The 17946-nt window shown below is 35.1% G+C and overlaps 1 protein-coding gene across 4 annotated transcripts in view; it reads right to left on the reverse strand.

The window, feature by feature from the left end:
* Positions 1-17946, reverse strand: part of Dop2R (Dopamine 2-like receptor) — a 56780-nt gene that overhangs the window by 38112 nt on the left and 722 nt on the right. The gene's annotated exons all lie outside the window — the stretch shown is intronic.

Below are 17946 nucleotides of genomic sequence, written 5' to 3' on the forward strand. Positions count from 1 at the left end.
ATCTCGTATTTTGATTAAAACAGTAACTAAAATGTCAGCGCATCTGCCACATATTGTAGGTGTATTTTTTAATTTAAAACTGCCACGCGTTTACAAAGCATTTGTAATAATATTTATTTAAAAATTCTATTTGAAACCTTTCAATAGACTTCTCGCAATAATTTTATTAACAGAAAATAACACATCTGCCAACGCTTAAACTTTTGATTAACCTTAGCTGAAGGTAAAACAACGGTCGTTAGTGCAGAAAAAGGTAAGACCTGCATGACCTAGAGATGTCTAATCGATCCATAATGTGCCAAAATGCAAAAAGTTGAATAACTAATTTTTTTAATAGATTACCATGTATTTTTTTAATTTTTGATAAGCTTTCTAATGGAATAGCTAATTTTAAATATTATAAATAAAAACAAAAATTAAAAAAAAATTACAGACTGATTACGCACCCCTGAATTACGCTAATCGTAAGTACATTAGAGTGCCAAAAAAAAAATTAAACAAATTAAACATTAAATACAACTTAAATAAAATAGTTGATCTGCAAATTGCAAAAAGTTGAATAACTCATTTTTTTAATAGATCACCATGTATTTTTTTAATTTTTGATAAACTTTCTAATGAAATAGCTAATTTTAAATATTATAAAAAAAACAAAAAATAAAAAAAATTATAGACTGATTACGCACCCCTGGATTACGCTAATCGTAAGTACATTAGAGTGCCAAAAAAAATAAATAAAAATTAAACAAATTAAACATTAAATACAAATTAAATAAAATAGTTGATCTGCAAACTTCAGTATTTGCTGAGATAAATTGCCTGTTTCTCTCGTGGATGATTTAAATGTTTGATATGTATTACAGTGTTAATTTTTGTTCTTGTTTCGCACTTGGCGCGATCTGAGCCTTGCCAAAAAGTCAATATTTAGTCGGACTCCAAATGGGCGATTTAGTGCCGTTTACCGTCCCTAACCCGTTCAATCGTCCGAAATTCGGGCGAGCGAATCCAGTAATTTGTGTTTATGCGGTTTGTAGATGAAATGGTGCGATTTGGATGCAGCACACGAGACAGGTCGTCCGTCAGGCTTTTTAATATGACACGTGTGCGCGCTAATGCAGACATATACCGGTCCTGTTCGCACGTTTTAATCCGATCAGGTCTTGTTCAATTGGTAATTGCACCCTCGGATGCATGAAAATGTATTGAATATTGCAGCAGTTCGAGTTAGTTATGAGCCAACGATCCGTATACGCGCTTGTTTTTATTAAGTCGCTTCGAAACAAATTCGTCTTCGGGAGAAAAGTTTTACGAGGAAAAAAGGACTTGTTTGATTTGTGTTTAACATTCAGATGCGCTTTCGTTGTTCTCTGCCACTACGATGTAACTTTTGAGATGTAGTTGTTCACGGGGAATAATTTATAGAGTCGGTTTTTTACATAATTCATAATATTTTGAAGGTGGCGAGTGGGGGGAATGCCGGCGTCGGCATGGTAATAGAGTCATTTGCATAATTCAGAGCTTTAAAATGGGAAGAATGTTTGGAGTTGGATGGAGTTAAGTAGAGCCACGTGCGTTGATCAAACTTGAAAAAAAAACGGATATGCAAACACATTAACTAACATCCGGGTAAACAGTCGCGCTTTAATCCAGTTTGCTTCGCGACAATTTCCTCACAGCGGCGTACCAACAGTACGACAAACGTTAGAAAAATATTGTAGATCAGGTTTCAAATTTAACTTAGTGATATGAGTGGCGTTTTATAGCAATTATCGAACTGACAAAGTTTTTATTTTTTGTATATTTATTGTATATTTACGTTTATTGTTTTTTATTTTTCTCTAATCTCTCTAACAGTTATAAATGTCCATAGAGAGTTAAAAATTGTAGCCCGGCGCATCCACCATTTTTTCAATTAAATTTATTTTCTCGTGAATACGAAATAAAATATTCAAAAACAATGTTAATTAAATTTTATAATAAAATATTATTATTGTAAAATTTTCAAAGCTTTATGTATGCACTTAATTCACATTTTGCTTCAAAATATACTGAAATATCATCGCATCCATAAACAAAAATCGACGCATTTTTTTAAAGCCAATAAAGTAAAATTTAATTAAAAGCTTTTGACTAAAGTTTACTACAAAATAATAATGAAAATCTAAAGCAATAAAACATTTGCCATCGGTTTAAACTTTTGTATAGCTTTAGCTTCAATATAACACTTGCGAGTTTGTTTTCATAGGCATGATTATACAGCGTATATACAAAAAATAATTCATAAAACCTCAAAAAAATGTAACAAAAAACCCACCTTCATTAAAAAAAATTATTAATAACAAACTGTTTCATAAAATTGGCACCATTGTCAGTATTTTTTGCCGAACCTCATCTGTCTTAATTGTTGTGAAGTAACTATAGAATTTGTTTACTATGTTGAGTAAAAAACTTGGTTTATTTCTTGATTCTAAATAAAAACATTTTAAGAAATTATGAGAAAAAATTCCCACTTTACTTTTTAATATTGCTAAAAATATGTAAGAAAGAATTTTTTTATTATTTTTCTAGAGTTTGTTAGAGCGTGTTCTATAGCGTACTGACGAGCTTATGCACCAATTTCCATGCACCTTGTTCGTAAACACAACTTGAAATACTTAATAAACTTTAAAACTCGTCTCATTATTTATTATTTTTACATTTAAGTGTTTTCCATTTTGTTATCATCTTCAAACATTTATTTTTAAAACGTTGATGTTTGTAAAAATGGTGGATGCGCCGGGTTAGCGCAACTTACCTCATGTTTTATACTCAAATAAGTTTTATGTTTTAAAAATTAAATATTTTTTAGTCACTAACACGTCAACTGCTCATCAAAATAATATAAACATGTATAAAAATAGTGTCAATTTAGATTTATGGAGTCCTGTTTTTTACTTTTTTACAAATGTACAAACAAACCAATTTATGGAAATTTTATGACCCTAATTGGTTTTATTCTACTAACGTTTCATAAAAACAACAAAAATGGCAGTTTTATTTGTTTACAGTTTTTATGGTTTCACTCTTGTTCGATGTTGGAAATAAAATATTGTGATAAGTTGTAAAATTTGTCGTTATTATTTGTGTTAAACAATCATTAATATTAATTGAAATTATATACTTGCTTGTGTGCTTTAGATGCTTTTAATAATTTCGTTTTGAAAACAAAGGAAAAGCTAGTTGAGACAAGATGTTTACTTATCTCTAAAACAGCATACAAAATGTTCAAATATGTGAGTCGTTATAAAACATGCGACTTAATTGAAGACATCCAAAGATGGCATGTCTGTGGCTGTAATTTGCAAAATATCTGCATAGCTGCGCCACTGGTTGGAAAACAGAGTTTATATCCATTTCGCATTAAATTAGAGAAATAAACACAATTACCGAGAGACGAATGTGGAGCCCGAGGCTCGGCACTTGAAATTATAAAAGCAAAAATAGCTTCAGTGAGACGTAAAGGAGTAGCACGGGGCAACAATGAGGACTAGTTAGCCTGCTGGTCGGGCACAATAAGCCATAGGTTAGAATCGGGAATGAACTTGCGGTCTCTGTTTAACTTCATTTAATTGCCGGAGACGCTGAGGGATCCGAGCGCCCGCATGAGATAAAAGAAAATTCGCATTAAACAAAGGACGAAAGCTGCAGAGAGCGTGAGCCTGAATTTTTCACTCACCAACAGAATTAATTACTCGCCCCTGATAAAAACCGTGTATTCACTTCTTTTTTAATTAAATCGACTTTCTACGGGACTAAATATTTAACAAAAAACGCCGCCGACTTCATAAACACCCCATTGTTGGCCCCTTTTCTAATCTATAATTTCTCCCGAGTGTCGGATGCTAACATTGCCGTCTTTTGAAATTTTAATGCTGCCCTAAAGACAAGCTTTATGACGATCGAATACGAACCCAACTAAACGTAGGATTAGCCAGCGAGAAAAATTTAAAGGTCGGAGTGCGCCGTAAAAAAGTTACGCGAGACGCATCACGACGTAATTAAATTACATTACACCACGCATAAAAATTTGAAATTAGGAGGGTCACGGCGTAAAAACGAATTTTATTGCACGAGGAATTAAGAGTGACCAAGCCAACGCAAACATTTTTTTCACTATTTTGCCACAAAAACGAGATTTAAATACACAAAATGTGAAATACGACTGCTCTGGAGAGAAAAAGATAAATTTTTTATTTCACACGAATGCCTGATTTATACTTTACGACGGAGTGACAAATCCCCTCCAAATTTTGCACCAAGACAGCTTTATTTCATGTAAAATTGGGCGATTCTAGACCACACCAAAGCGCTTGATAAAATTGTCATAATTTTGATAACTGAAATTCTTATTCGTCTGAAACGTAGTCCGCAATTTCCGAGACAATATATCACTTAGAAAAAAGTTAGCTCTAATTTGCTACAGCTGCTCTAGCTGGAAAGAAATGAATTTTTTATTACGTACGAATGCTTGAATTATCCTTTATGGCAGAATGACGAATGACTCGCCAAAAGTCGTCTTACTCCTGCGAACCCGTGTAATAAGTTAATTAGCGTACTTAGTTTAGTAAATAAAACACAAAAAATACTTGAAAATTCTCATTTCTGACGACGCTTTATTTAATCAACTTTATCAAAGATGCCGCAAACTTGTTCGCTTGGGAAAACTAAAATAAATATTTATGGCTTGAGTGAAATTGAGTTTAAAAAAATTTCATTATTTTGCGCAGCCTTATATAAAGTGACTCGAACAAATGGCTTATGTAAGAGTTGCAGAATCACTCCACAACAGTCTATTAGTGAGAGAGATCTGAAGTTCACTCCACTTTGTCCCATAAAACGCGCTTTCGGAAAGTTTGCCCTAATTTGCTTTGGCAAGAAAGCAATAAATTTTTTATTACGTAAAAATATGCCTGATTTATGTTTTATGACGGAACGACAAACCATTCGCCAAATTTTATTCCCGGGTAGTAAAACAGTATCATAAGCACATTCTCGCGCAATAAATTCGGTTTGTTTTCGGTGTGGCACCTCGGTTTTTTTTCTTGAGGTTGGCACGATCAGCCGTTGACTGCCAATACACGCCAAATGAATATTTCCAGTGCAACCTAACGGTCGATCCTGCGGCTGAAAATTTATAGCGGCCATATTTTCCGCTTGGATATCTGCTTTATAGTTGTGTTCACGTTATTGAAACGGCGCGTGCTGTATTTATTGACTGATCTATTTTATTTTATTCCATTCCAATTTGCTAAGCAAACGGTGCGATCTCTCAACGCGAAGCTGTGGATTCAGCTACACGCTAGCGTGGTTATATCTTGTTTTTCAAATGTTTTAATTAAAATGAGGCAAGGTTCCTATTTTTGTTCTATTGATTGTGTCCGCGTTAAATTCGTCCGGTTTATTTTAATATTTTCGTCACGTGTTGGGCAGTTCGCTTTGATCTTGTCCACTTTTTCCAGTACAATGCCGTCATTTCGTGAGACTTTTATTTCGCGTCATGTCGAAGGATCAAAGTTTGAGCCATGGGGGATCGAGTCGCCGGCCTTTGACGGAATCTCCGGACAAATTAAATTTTCAATAAGTTTACGGTCTTGAGTCGGTTACATCAGTTTAAGGGGCCTGAGCGATCTGCCCGGCTTATTATTTATAGACGTGACCTCGAAGATAGACAATTCCGGCCGAAGCCAATTCTTTCCGGAGAGAGATGTCCAGAGATGCTCCGGGAGATTTACCGCTTTTGAATTGACTCGATTGCATCTTACGTCCGTTTCATTGTGCACTGGATAATGTCCTGATTAAATCCGATTGGAACGCAACGATGAATTCCAAGCACCAACTCATGATATGCTTTACCGAATTTGAATCGTAGATGAATTATTATTTTTATTTCAATGGAATCGCCAAACAACTTCGCAAATTAACTCCAATACCCAACGCTCTTTCAAAAGCCGTTTTTAGAAACGGTGGAACATTTCAAGCGCGGAAACTACAATTTTCAACTTTTCGAAACACCCGATCGACGATTTCCGCTACGGTGCCAAATAATCTATCAATTTCTCCCCAGAAACAGCTCTCTTAAATGCAAAATAGTGTGATAAATTCATTTCTGAACAACTCATTGAGCCAACTTTGCAAATAATGAAGCTACAAAAGCGGCCAAGCATCGTTTTTCCATTGAAATACACACCTGGAAATACATTCACTGGTGATTATTGCATAACTGGCTCGAATCGACACAAAATGAGTCGTGCAGAAGCGAATTTGTCGCACTATTTAGCATAAGAGAAATCGGACTAATAAGTTATTTGTCACAATACCGCACATTTCTTGTATATTTACAGTGATTTTACAATCAAACATTTAAGAATATCTCAAATTTGGTTAGCCGTAAATTCTAGCCCGGTGCATCCACCATTTTTCAAACAATTCTATTTAACAATTTTCGCTACAGTGGCAAGTAATCCATCAATTTTTCCTTAAAAATAGCTTTCTTAAATGTAAAATAATGTAATAAATTAATTCTTGAACAACTCATTGAGCCAACTTTGGGAATAATGAAGCTATAAAGGGCCCAAGCATCATTTTTTCACTGAAATACACAGCTGAAAGTACGTTCACTGATAATTATTGCATAACTGGATCGAATCGACACAAAATGAGTCGTGCAGAAGCGAACTTGTCCCACTATTTAGCATAAGAGAAATGGGACTAATAAGTTATTTGTTTCAATACCGCACATTTCTTGTAAATTTACAGTGATTGTAACTCTCAAACATTTAAGAATTTCTCAAATTTGGTTAGTCGTAAATTCTAGTCCGGCGCATCCACCATTTTCCAAACAATTCTATTTAACATTTTCCGCTACAGTGGCAAATAATCCATCAATTTTTTCCCAGAAATAGCTTTCATAAATGTAAAATAGTGTAATAAATTAATTCTTGAACAACTCATTGAGCCAACTTTGGGAATAATGAAGCTACAAAGCGCCCAAGCATCATTTTTTCGCTGAAATACACAGCTGGAAGTACGTTCACTGATAGATATTGCATAATTGGATCGAATCGACACAAAATGAGTCGTGCATAAGCGAACTTGTCCCAATATTTAGCATAAGAGAAATCGGACTAATAAGTTATTTGTTACAATACCGTACGTTTCTTGTATATTTACCGTAATTTTACAATCAAACATTTAAGAATTTCTCAAATTTGGTTAGTCGTAAATTCTAGCCCGGCGCATCCACCATTTTTCAAACAATTCTATTTAACAATTTCCGCTACAGTGGCAAATAATCCATCAATTTTTCTCCAAAAATAGGTTTCTTAAATGTAAAATAGTGTAATAAATTAATTCTTGAACAACTCATTGAGCCAACTTTGGAAATAATAAAGCTACAAAGCGCCCAAGCATAATTTTTTCGCTGAAATACACAGCTAGAAGTACGTTCACTGATAATTATTGCATAACTGGATCGAATCAACACAAAATGAGTTGTGCAGAAGCGAATTTGTCGCACTATTTAGCATAAAAGAAATCGGACTAATAAGTTATTTGTCACAATACCGTACATTTCTTGTATATTTACAATGATTGTAACTCTCAAACATTTAAGAATTTCCCAAATTTGGTTAGTCGTAAATTCTAGCCCGGCGCATCCACCATTTTTCAAACAATTCTATTTAATAATTTCTGCTACAGTGGCAAGTAATCCATCAATTTTTCCTCAAAAATAGCTTTCTTAAATGTAAAATAGTGTAATAAATTAATTCTTGAACAACTCATTGAGCCAACTTTGGGAATAATAAAGCTACAAAGCGCCCAAGCATAATTTTTTCGCTGAAATACACAGCTAGAAGTACGTTCACTGATAATTATTGCATAACTGTATCGAATCGACACAAAATGAGTCGTGCAGAAGCGAACTTGTTCCACTATTTAGCATAAGAGAAATCGGACTAATAAGTTATTTGTCACAATACCGTACATTTCTTGTATATTTACAGTGATTTTACAATCAAACATTTAAGAATTTCTCAAATGTGGTTAGCCGTAAATTCTAGCCCGGCGCATCCACCATTTTTCAAACAATTCTATTTAACAATTTCCGCTACAGTGGCAAGTAATCCATTAATTTTTTTCCAAAAATAGCTTTCTTAAATGTAAAATAGTGTAATAAATTAATTCTTGAACAACCCATTGAGCCAACTTTGGGAATAATGAAGCTATAAAGAGCCCAAGCATCGTTTTTTCGCTGAAATACACAGCTGGAAGTACGTTCACTGATAATTATTGCATAACTGGTTCAAATCGACACAAAATGAGTCGTGCAGAAGCGAGTTTGTCGCACTATTTAGCATAAGAAAAATCAGTCTAATAAGTTGTTTAAAGTTCATAGAAAATAATTTTTGTCGAAAAGACGTTGAGAAAATACAGTTGTACAATTGCAATTAAATCACGTCACGTCAAAAGCTGGTCCCTTTTTAAGCAAATTCCTTTTCATGCGCAATTTATGAGCTTATTTTGACCTTATTTCCCTTTGGCTTTCTGAGTCAGGTGCCTTTAAGTCTCCGCAGCAGCGTCTTAGATCTCGGCGATCCTTTATCCCTTTGACTCGCCTAAAACTTCGCTCATAAAGCCACAATCGAACGCCACTTTTGGTCCTTTGCCCACATGCAAACTCTTTCTAACATTTTTGTTTATCAATAAAGCAAACACGAACTGACACGCGACTTTGCGCAAAAAGCAATTCTCCCAAAGCCTCCACTTGCCGATTCGCCTCTCCTTTGTAATTATCTCTCCGTCTGGCGCAAGATAATTAAAAACGTCCCTCGTCATCGATCCTGCATTAATTGAGCGTCCCCCAATTAGGCCAATTAGGCAACCAGGTGGTCCACACAACAGGAATCACTCCCGGAAACCGGTTCTTTGGAAGATTTTCACTGGGGACTCGAGAGAGTCTCTCCATAAATCTTGACGTCGGTGATGAATTTGCTGTCCGTTGCATAACCTTCAAATAAATCAGCGGATTGCGATGCGACATGACAGGAAAACTTTATTAAGCATCCGAAAAATCCGCAGATCGGGGCTGTGATTGTTGCGCCCTGATTTATGATAATAATAATAGTAATCGGTTCGGGTAGGGAGAGATAATAGTAATAATAACGGCAATAAATCAGGGGGGCGTCGAGGTTTCGGCGGCTTAATCAGTCACGAAAAGTCTGGAGTGTTTTTTGACGTCACGATTAATATTATCTTCGGGCGGTGCATCTCCAGGTCCGGCCCGCTTTTATAAATAATATCCGGTGTTTATTTCCGTTTTAACACGGATTTCCATATTAATCAAGTATCGATCGTGCGCGTATCGAGAAAAACGATATAAATTAGAGCCACCAAGCGAGATAAAGTGTATAAAAGCGTCAAGCTTGTATCTCATCAAACTACATTTCGCAGCATCGACAGATAATCGCCTTGTTTCGCTTTGTGCTCCCGCCTAAGTTTTTTCCGACAATCCCTCATGTTTTATGAAAGAGTATTACGTGCATCTACACCGGCTTAGTCGGTTCCATTTCATATAATCGTACTCGGCGATCAAAAAAACAAGAGTTGCGCTCATTACCGGACGACGAAAATCCGGCTGAAATTTACGGGTCAATAATGAACCGAGCGAATTGATTCGAATCAAATATGCCAGGATTTGGGGATTTACTTTGTTGCGAAAAGTCGGTCATAAACACCTTCATTTTTTGGGCTTTTACCCTCATCAATAAAACACGGTTTGCATAACGCTTCCGTCCAAATTGATCGATCAGAGAGATATTTAATGTAGGAGATCACCTCCCGGCCACTGTGGAATTGCCCCAAATATTAAATAATGCAATCCCTATTTTACTCGCGAGGATTCCGACACACGCTTTCCACATCATCCTTTAATTTAGTGCAACCTCGGCTCCGAAAGGGAAAAGGGCCACGTCGAGGCTGTCAATTTTCCGACGACGACAGGACGGGGCTTTTAATGTCTCCAAATCTTTTTTACGGCAGAGGCGATCGATAGTTTTTAAATCCACTCCGACTGAGACATTCAATGAATCGCGCAGAAATGAATTTATCACACTGTTTTGCATTGGAGGGGCGAAATTGATAGTCTGTTGACACCACACCGGAAATCGGCACTCGGAAAAGTCAACGGTTTAGTTCCGAGCTTGAAAACTTTTGATTAAAAATCACTCCGCAATGAAGGTCTGTTACACCTTAAAACGTATAGTGTTTGGAAGTTGAGTAGAATATCAATATAAATTATCATAAAATTGGTTTAAAATCTCGTGAAAACTCTTGTATTCTCTCGTATTAATAAAATCAATGATTATTTTTTTATCAGTTTTAAATTCTAGTTCTCCTCATGAAGAAACACTTAAATATTTTGTACAAAATACATACAATAAAAATTTTAAATTTGCTTTTCAGCTGACTACCATTAATGAAATTCATAATATAATCATTTATCTTTAATGGAATGTGACAGGTTTTAATGGAATTAACGCTAAAATGCTAAAGCTTTGTAGTCCTTTTATGAATAAACATATAACTCACATAATAAACTTTTGTTAAGAATCTGAGTATTTTCCAAAACCTTGAAAAACCACTCTGATAAAGCCGTTACCAAAAGACATTAGTATTATTTCAATTCAATTTAAATTTTCATAATATCCTTTCTCTTTCACAATCGGAGTTTAGAAAAGCTTTTAGAACAAATGCTTTACTAACATTTAAGATAACATATTCCGATAGTGGCTTAAATACTGCAGATATTACTGTACATTTCAAAGGCTTTTCATGAAATTAATCATTCATTGCTTTGTGTTTAACTTAAATTAGTAGCATTTGATAAAAACTGCTTAAAATTTTTCCTGCATTATTCAAAAAAGCGTAGCCAAATAAATAATTTATTGTCATACTGTGGAAAAGTTACATCAGGTGTACCCCAAGGCTCCGTCCTAGGACCCTTGTTGTTCCTTTTATACAATGTTGGAGAAAGGTATAGAACCAAGCGTTTTGTGCCTAAACTATGAACCGATGTGACAAATTCCCAAAATTTTTTTCGAAATTATTTTTAGTTTTCAAGTTTTTTTTTATGGCACCCAACTGTGGCAAATTTTTATTTTTGTTAAAATATTAAGCTTTAAAATTTATTTATAATTCAAACATTTTGTCCGAATTAAAGTAATTCGAATTAAGTTGGCATTAATTTTCCATTACTGAACACCAAATTAATCGAAATTCATATTTAATTATTTAAACCTTTAAACGTAGAATACGCAGAAAGAAACTCTTTTATAAAAATAAATATGGCTTTACAATTTAATGAAGAGACCGAAATAATTTGCAATTTGAAAAAAAAACAAATAATAGATCTCAAAACTGTGAGCATAGAAGACTATAATTAAACATAAAAGACAAAAAAAGCGATTAATATCAATAAGTAAAAAAGCGATGGTCTCTAAGACGGAAATGGTATTCCTGAACACTTAAACACCTGTTTTGGGAGAGGCCCTGTAAAGTTCTGATGTCTTCAGACGTAGAAACTCTAGTTAATTTGGCTCAACAAAGGCCGTTTTAAGCACAAATAACATGCTAAAATTAGGGTGGAATGGGAGAGAAACAAGTCATATCAAGAGGCTGCTGAAGTGAGGTTTGTATGTGAGAATTTGGAGCAAGTTGTGCTAAAAACTGGCGATTGTAAGTTCCAATTATGTCTTTATTAATAAAGTTTTCGAACGAAGCGAAGAGCTGAAAGCAATTAAAGACGGAAAAGGTAGCTCGTGGTAAATAGCGGAATGCTTTAGCTACCTTGAAAGGGTTAAAATGGCTCGATAAATTAAAACTTTGGTTAATTTGCCATAACAAAATCCCGCGGCCAAACACGAAATAATTTTCACATTTTTTCCGACTCGACTCCGCATAATAAATAACTTTCTTAATGCGGGTCTGTTTCGCGGCCGTTTTTCTCCGGCTGGTGAAAAAGTGAAGAGATAAACAAGATTTTAAGCCGAAACAGATGGTCCGTTTAAAATTATATTCGGGAATTTATCAAGTTTGTCCTCCACAATGGCCGAAGTTGTCGTTAATAGACAATTCCGCTTTGGCTCCTTCATCCCACGTGAGCAAAGTTTGTTTAAAATTAATTCCCCTCGCATTATAACTCTGGAAGTTGCGTGTGATTGTTCGGGATTGGAGGAATAATTAATTTAAAATAGCGACTCGTCACGGTGACGTTAAGGCGGGGGCGGAAATTTTTCCTCTTAATCGAATTAGACGACGAGTAACAAGAGTGCAATTTAGGCAGACTTAACGCCTCGCGAAATTACCGCCCTTGCAACAAGTGTCGCCGCCATAATTCGATTAACTCGGAAAAATGCGATTATTTCGGCCCCGAATTGTCATGCGGATGATCGAGACGCATCAGGGACTATAATTTCCAGCGATAATTAGTAAGGGAGCGTATTTGGAGCGGAGGGGGTGGCGGCTTTGTGCGGTTTCCTGCAATTTTAATGGCTTGATTTAATTCTAAGCAATTTAACTTGCAATTAATTGCGATCTGAATGGAGCTCGAGTTTCGATCACGTGGCCCCGAAATTAAAATATGATAAGAGTAATAAATTACTCGAGCCTTTATCAATTTGTTGTTGCGCGAACAACATGATAAATTGTGCTTAAATGATTGTCACTGCAGGTAGAAAATAAACAATTGTGTTAAATTAATTCACTCTTGAAAATGGTTCGTTTAATTTCATTTGCGCAATGCGATAAAATTCATTCTGGACGTCCGCGAGAGTTGGCGCATGATATTTTTTCTATCTGCACTTTTGATGACTTTACATGTTATTTTAATTGTGCTTTGCACGCAAACCATGATCGTTGTTCAACAAAAACATTGTATTATCTACACGGTAAACAACTTGCCGTGTGCGGGAAAAACGAAAATTTAATGCAAAATGAGACATCCGAGTGGAAAATGCAATCCTATACAATATTTTGCAGCCGAGCGACATGGGAAAACAAAACACCTGTGAAATGCAGAATATACTCCAACATCGAAAATTATTTCATCCCGAATCCATCGCCACGCCATTAAAAAACTATTATTTTAAGATTACTGTACACTAAAATAACATAAAAAGAACAAAAAGGTAAAAAATTGAGAAATTCGGAAACGCTTGTATTTTTTTCAGGATTTTCCAAGATTTTTATTTCTATTTATTAGAATTCGCACAGAAGTGAAAACTATAGAAAAAGTGAGATAAAAAGTAGAATAAAATGATTTTTTATTACGTATTTATTACAAACATATTGCTTTGATTAACGGTAAATTTCACTTTGTAATAATTTAAAACCTTAAATACGCAACATTTAAATCAATTATAATAAAATATCCGAATTCGAATTAAAATTATTTATTTACTCATTAATTCAAATTATTATTACAATACATTGTGGAAATTTAAATTCAAATAAAAAAATATTTTATTGTATTTTGTTATTTTTGGTGTCCGTTACCTAAACAATGTGACTGACAGTAGCCGTAATTTTGTAGTTTAATTTCATTGTGTTTGACTTATTTATTTCAATACAAGTTACATACACATCTCTTTTAAAGTGTATTTATTAATAGTGTGATTATAGAAATTCTACTACAAAATGTGGACAAGTGTAATAATTATTGTAAAACAAAAACCCTCTTTCTCAACGTAAATTGCCATCTCAAAAGCTAATAAAAATTTCAAACAAGAATACTAGAATTTCATAAAAAAAATTATTTCAAAAAAAGGCAGAAACTTTTTCTTCTTTAAGAACTTTAATATAGTTTGATGTCAATTATCCAGTAGTATTTTTCTAGTTTCTGGTAGTTTAGAAAGTGGAAATCGGTAAATTGATTAGTAATATATTACTTTTTTATCTTCGTAAATTTTGCTGTCCCGTCCGTTATTGCAATCTCGTGAAACAAGACCACTAATTTTTAATTTTCACTGTCTAATTCTGATAACGATTGTTCAACAATGAAAAATTTTTGTGTCCCGTCCGTCATCACTTTGTATTTCTTTTTCCTGCTCGCATTTCAAATTTTACAAATGTGGCTCTAATTATAAGTTACAAACAGTCTGACTGGTGCTAAGTTCCAACAAAGAAAAATTCACCTCTACTTAAAATGAAATGGCTGCTCTATAAAAAACAAACAATTTTCAATACTGAGCTATAATTACATTTGTAATTTTTTCAACTCGCAATCTTATTAATATTATACAAATAAACGATTTGTTTGTTTTAATCTCCCAGAAATACTAAATTAAAATCAGCTAATAATAATGTAAAAAAATATATTAAGTCTTAAAATGCGAGGTTTTTCCAAGAAATCTCTGTCCAATTTTGCGTTTATTAATTAAATTTTTGAACCAATGTTCAGGACTGAATCTGAGTCTTTGATAAAAAGCAATCCACCCTTCATACCAAATAATTTACCATATCCCGCATTGATTTTCTCAAAGTAGGTGAAAAAATTAGCATAAAAATCAGCGCAATTAAAATTATAATCCTGACCCGTCCTTCATTAATTCCAGTCGTTATATCGCACGTATGCCCAACAAAATTCGTCTAGTGCGAGGTCGCGTCCAGTTCGCGTGTTCCACCTTCCAGATTTCTTCCCTTCGGATGAATAAAACAAAAGTCCTCTAATCTAAAATCCCCGAATTGCAATATTGTTGTAACACAAGTTACATGTCCGGTTTTTGTAGCTTTTAAGTTCGAGGGTAATAAATTCGTTGCGGAGAGAATGCGACTGCAAGCTGACGACGTTTCGGCCTTTCCGAGGTCCCTGTTCGTGTCTGTGGCCATTTTCCGCTCGGCTTCACCGTTGAAATATTTATGAATCGGCGACGCATTTAAATAGCATGCGAGATAATTATTACGAGAAATTCGGTTTAAAAATTATTCTACAAAAGGCATGGGACTTAAACTAATGGAATTATGGCTGGCGTAATTCAATTACGACGTTCTCACGTACGAGATGAAACCCGCCCGAAGAGGGCGAAAGTAAATATGACGCGAGACAAGAACGGGGAAATCATACTTTCAGGCTTTGTTTTATAATGACGGTGTTCGAGCACTGTGGGGCCGGGATAATTTTTTATACAATTCTCTTAACGATGCCAATTATATTTCAAGAATTTTCGACAATTCTCTTATTTTCCACTCCCTACTAAAAATGTGTAAGCTGTTATATTTTTGTGATGATTACACAGAATGACGAGGAGCGCTATTTTTGAAGTCCAAGTTGTGGAAATGTCGGTTTTGCTCGGTCGGTGCGGTGGTGATTTTTCCGGGGAGTTCGCTAATTGCCAAATGAAATTATGTCGGTTTAGTATAACGAGCTTTTTCCGTTGGACATCGCGACTGATTAGATCCGTTATCGAGTTCTGGCCTCGTTCATTTCACGCCGCATTGCTTTAATGAGAGCGCTCGGCCCCAAACCGGATTAAGATATCTTTGCAGCTTTTCCAATTGCTATAAACTTCAATCCTGCGACGATTTTAAATTTAATTGCTCCTGTAATCGCGCTCCAAAAATCTTCTGATATTTCATCTACACTTGTTACCGACTTTATCACCCATTTATTCGATGCAAGAATACAGCCCGTCGGCCGTAAAGCGCGCTTTTAACGCCACTAAACCCAAATTGAAAATAAAAGCCGCACTCCACCTAATGACGACTTTAATTGTAATCCAAACCCCGGTGCAAGGAAAAATTTGACACTGGAAAGCGCCGCCACATCACCACATTTACGAGCTGTTGAGTGCCGCGCGCTGTCGAGCTCGCATAATAGTTTTACATCGGTATAATTAAATTTTCCCATTCGCAATTTCGATTAAAATGCGCAAAAACAATTTTCTCGCGACTAATCAACCGAAGGCAATATTTTCCGATGGAAAAGCACCGATTGCTACACAATACTACAAAAGGAAAATCCGCTCGACCGGATTCAGCGATCGAAAGAAATTAACGTAAAGGTGACGCAATAAAACATAATACGACGACGGAACACTCGAACCAATCTGGACCGCGGCCAGACTGCAACGCCCAAACCCAGCCATAAAATTTATCAGAAAAGGTGAAAACCCAATCGGGCCGAAGCCGACACTTTATGGAGTCATTTAAATGCTCCAAAGCCCACAATAAAAATAATACCGCTTCTCGCTAAAAGTTCATTTCTATTTTGGTCACCATTTCCTGATTCTTTACACAGTGACCCTAAAATTACCTGAAATAAAAATTATTTTTGCCCCATAATAAAGGCAAAGACAGAGTCGTCCAGAAAGCTACCCTTAAAAACTGCACACAATTTACCTTGTCCCGTCCGTCATTGCTCGTATTTCTGACGTGTAGCGATACCAATAATTTTTAATTTACACTGAATACATTTTTTAATGTTATTTTCATACACAAGATTATTGTCCCGTCCGTCATGTGAAAACAAAAAGTAAATTAACAAGAATTCGTTACACATTGCCTTGTTGTTCGGTTTCGTGGTTTCAAAAGTTTCAAAAGTTCCACCTCTTACTTCGAAAATAATTGTTGAAATTAGTGCTTTTTAAATTAACAGAAATTTATAACGATTGTTCAGCAATAAAAATGTAAATTTTTTGTGTCCCGTCCGTCATCGATTTGTATTTCTTTTCACTTGGTGTGATAATAAAATTTTCAGAGCCACAACAATATTCGAATATAGCGTAATTAAGTTGTTAAAATAATTTAAAACATCCAAAGGTTTCACACAATATGGTATACGTGGACACATCCCGTACTATCTTTGAGTTTTTTTACATAAGAACTGAAAATTTTGCCATCGACTTCCAAAAAAATCATTAAAATCTAAATGAAAAAGTTTATTTTAATTTATTCTCCACTTTTAAGGTTTCACCAAGAGCCTGTTCGCTCGCATTTTCCTTTTGACTCTAGTTTCAGTTTCTCTACTCTATCCAAAATTCTCCGTAATCTCAGCTTTTTGTTGTTACAAAAATTACACAATCTGAGACAGTTATAGTCACAGACTGCAATAATTTCGAAAGGAAACTGTATTTAAAATAAAATATTTAAAAAAACACCGCATATAAAATTATCAATAGCTTTTATGGCTAAATGGTTCAATTATGTCGCCCCTTAGAGAGATGCTGATTGTGTCATTGCATGGCACAGCCCTGGATCAAGTTGCCGTAAAACCTGCATGATTTCAAAGCGTAGCAAATTGCACCAAAAATTATTTATAACAAAATACACAGTAAAAATCTTCTTTAATTCCTTTGTGATGTCAGAAGGTGCGATAAATAGGGCCGATTTCTTTGGTATAACCGGTTGCATCCGTCGAAAAATATGAAGAGTTAAATGTAAATCCCGCGCGAATAATTCGCAAAATCTGTCGGCCTGAAATTGAGTTTGTAGATCTGTCAGATGCACCCTCTTGAACGAAATTATATCTAAGCCATTTCAATGCAAATATTGACGTTTAAGCGATAGAATTGTGTATTTTCGTCCGAGTTCTTATTTGTGATTTAGTGTTTTTCTTTATGAATCGATATTAGTGTCTGCTATTAATCAAAGTGAATCCAGTGTAAAGCTGCGGATCGATTTTAGAGGGCACGCGACAGGCGATTGAACGTGCTAATTACGCTCATATTTCGTAAAGTCGTTGTAAAAGAGGGTGAATTTATGTATCTTTGTCACGCGACAGTGAAGGGTTGAAGTGCATCGAGAAGAAGCGCCCCCGTATCCAGGTCGTAAAGTGCCTACATTGATCTGATGGTGATGACCCTTTGTCATGTTTATTACCCACCCTTCCGATTTGTGTTCGGCTCGATAACCACT

The sequence above is a fragment of the Tribolium castaneum genome, chromosome 9 (assembly GCF_031307605.1).
Source record: "Tribolium castaneum strain GA2 chromosome 9, icTriCast1.1, whole genome shotgun sequence".
Taxonomy (NCBI): domain Eukaryota; kingdom Metazoa; phylum Arthropoda; class Insecta; order Coleoptera; family Tenebrionidae; genus Tribolium; species Tribolium castaneum.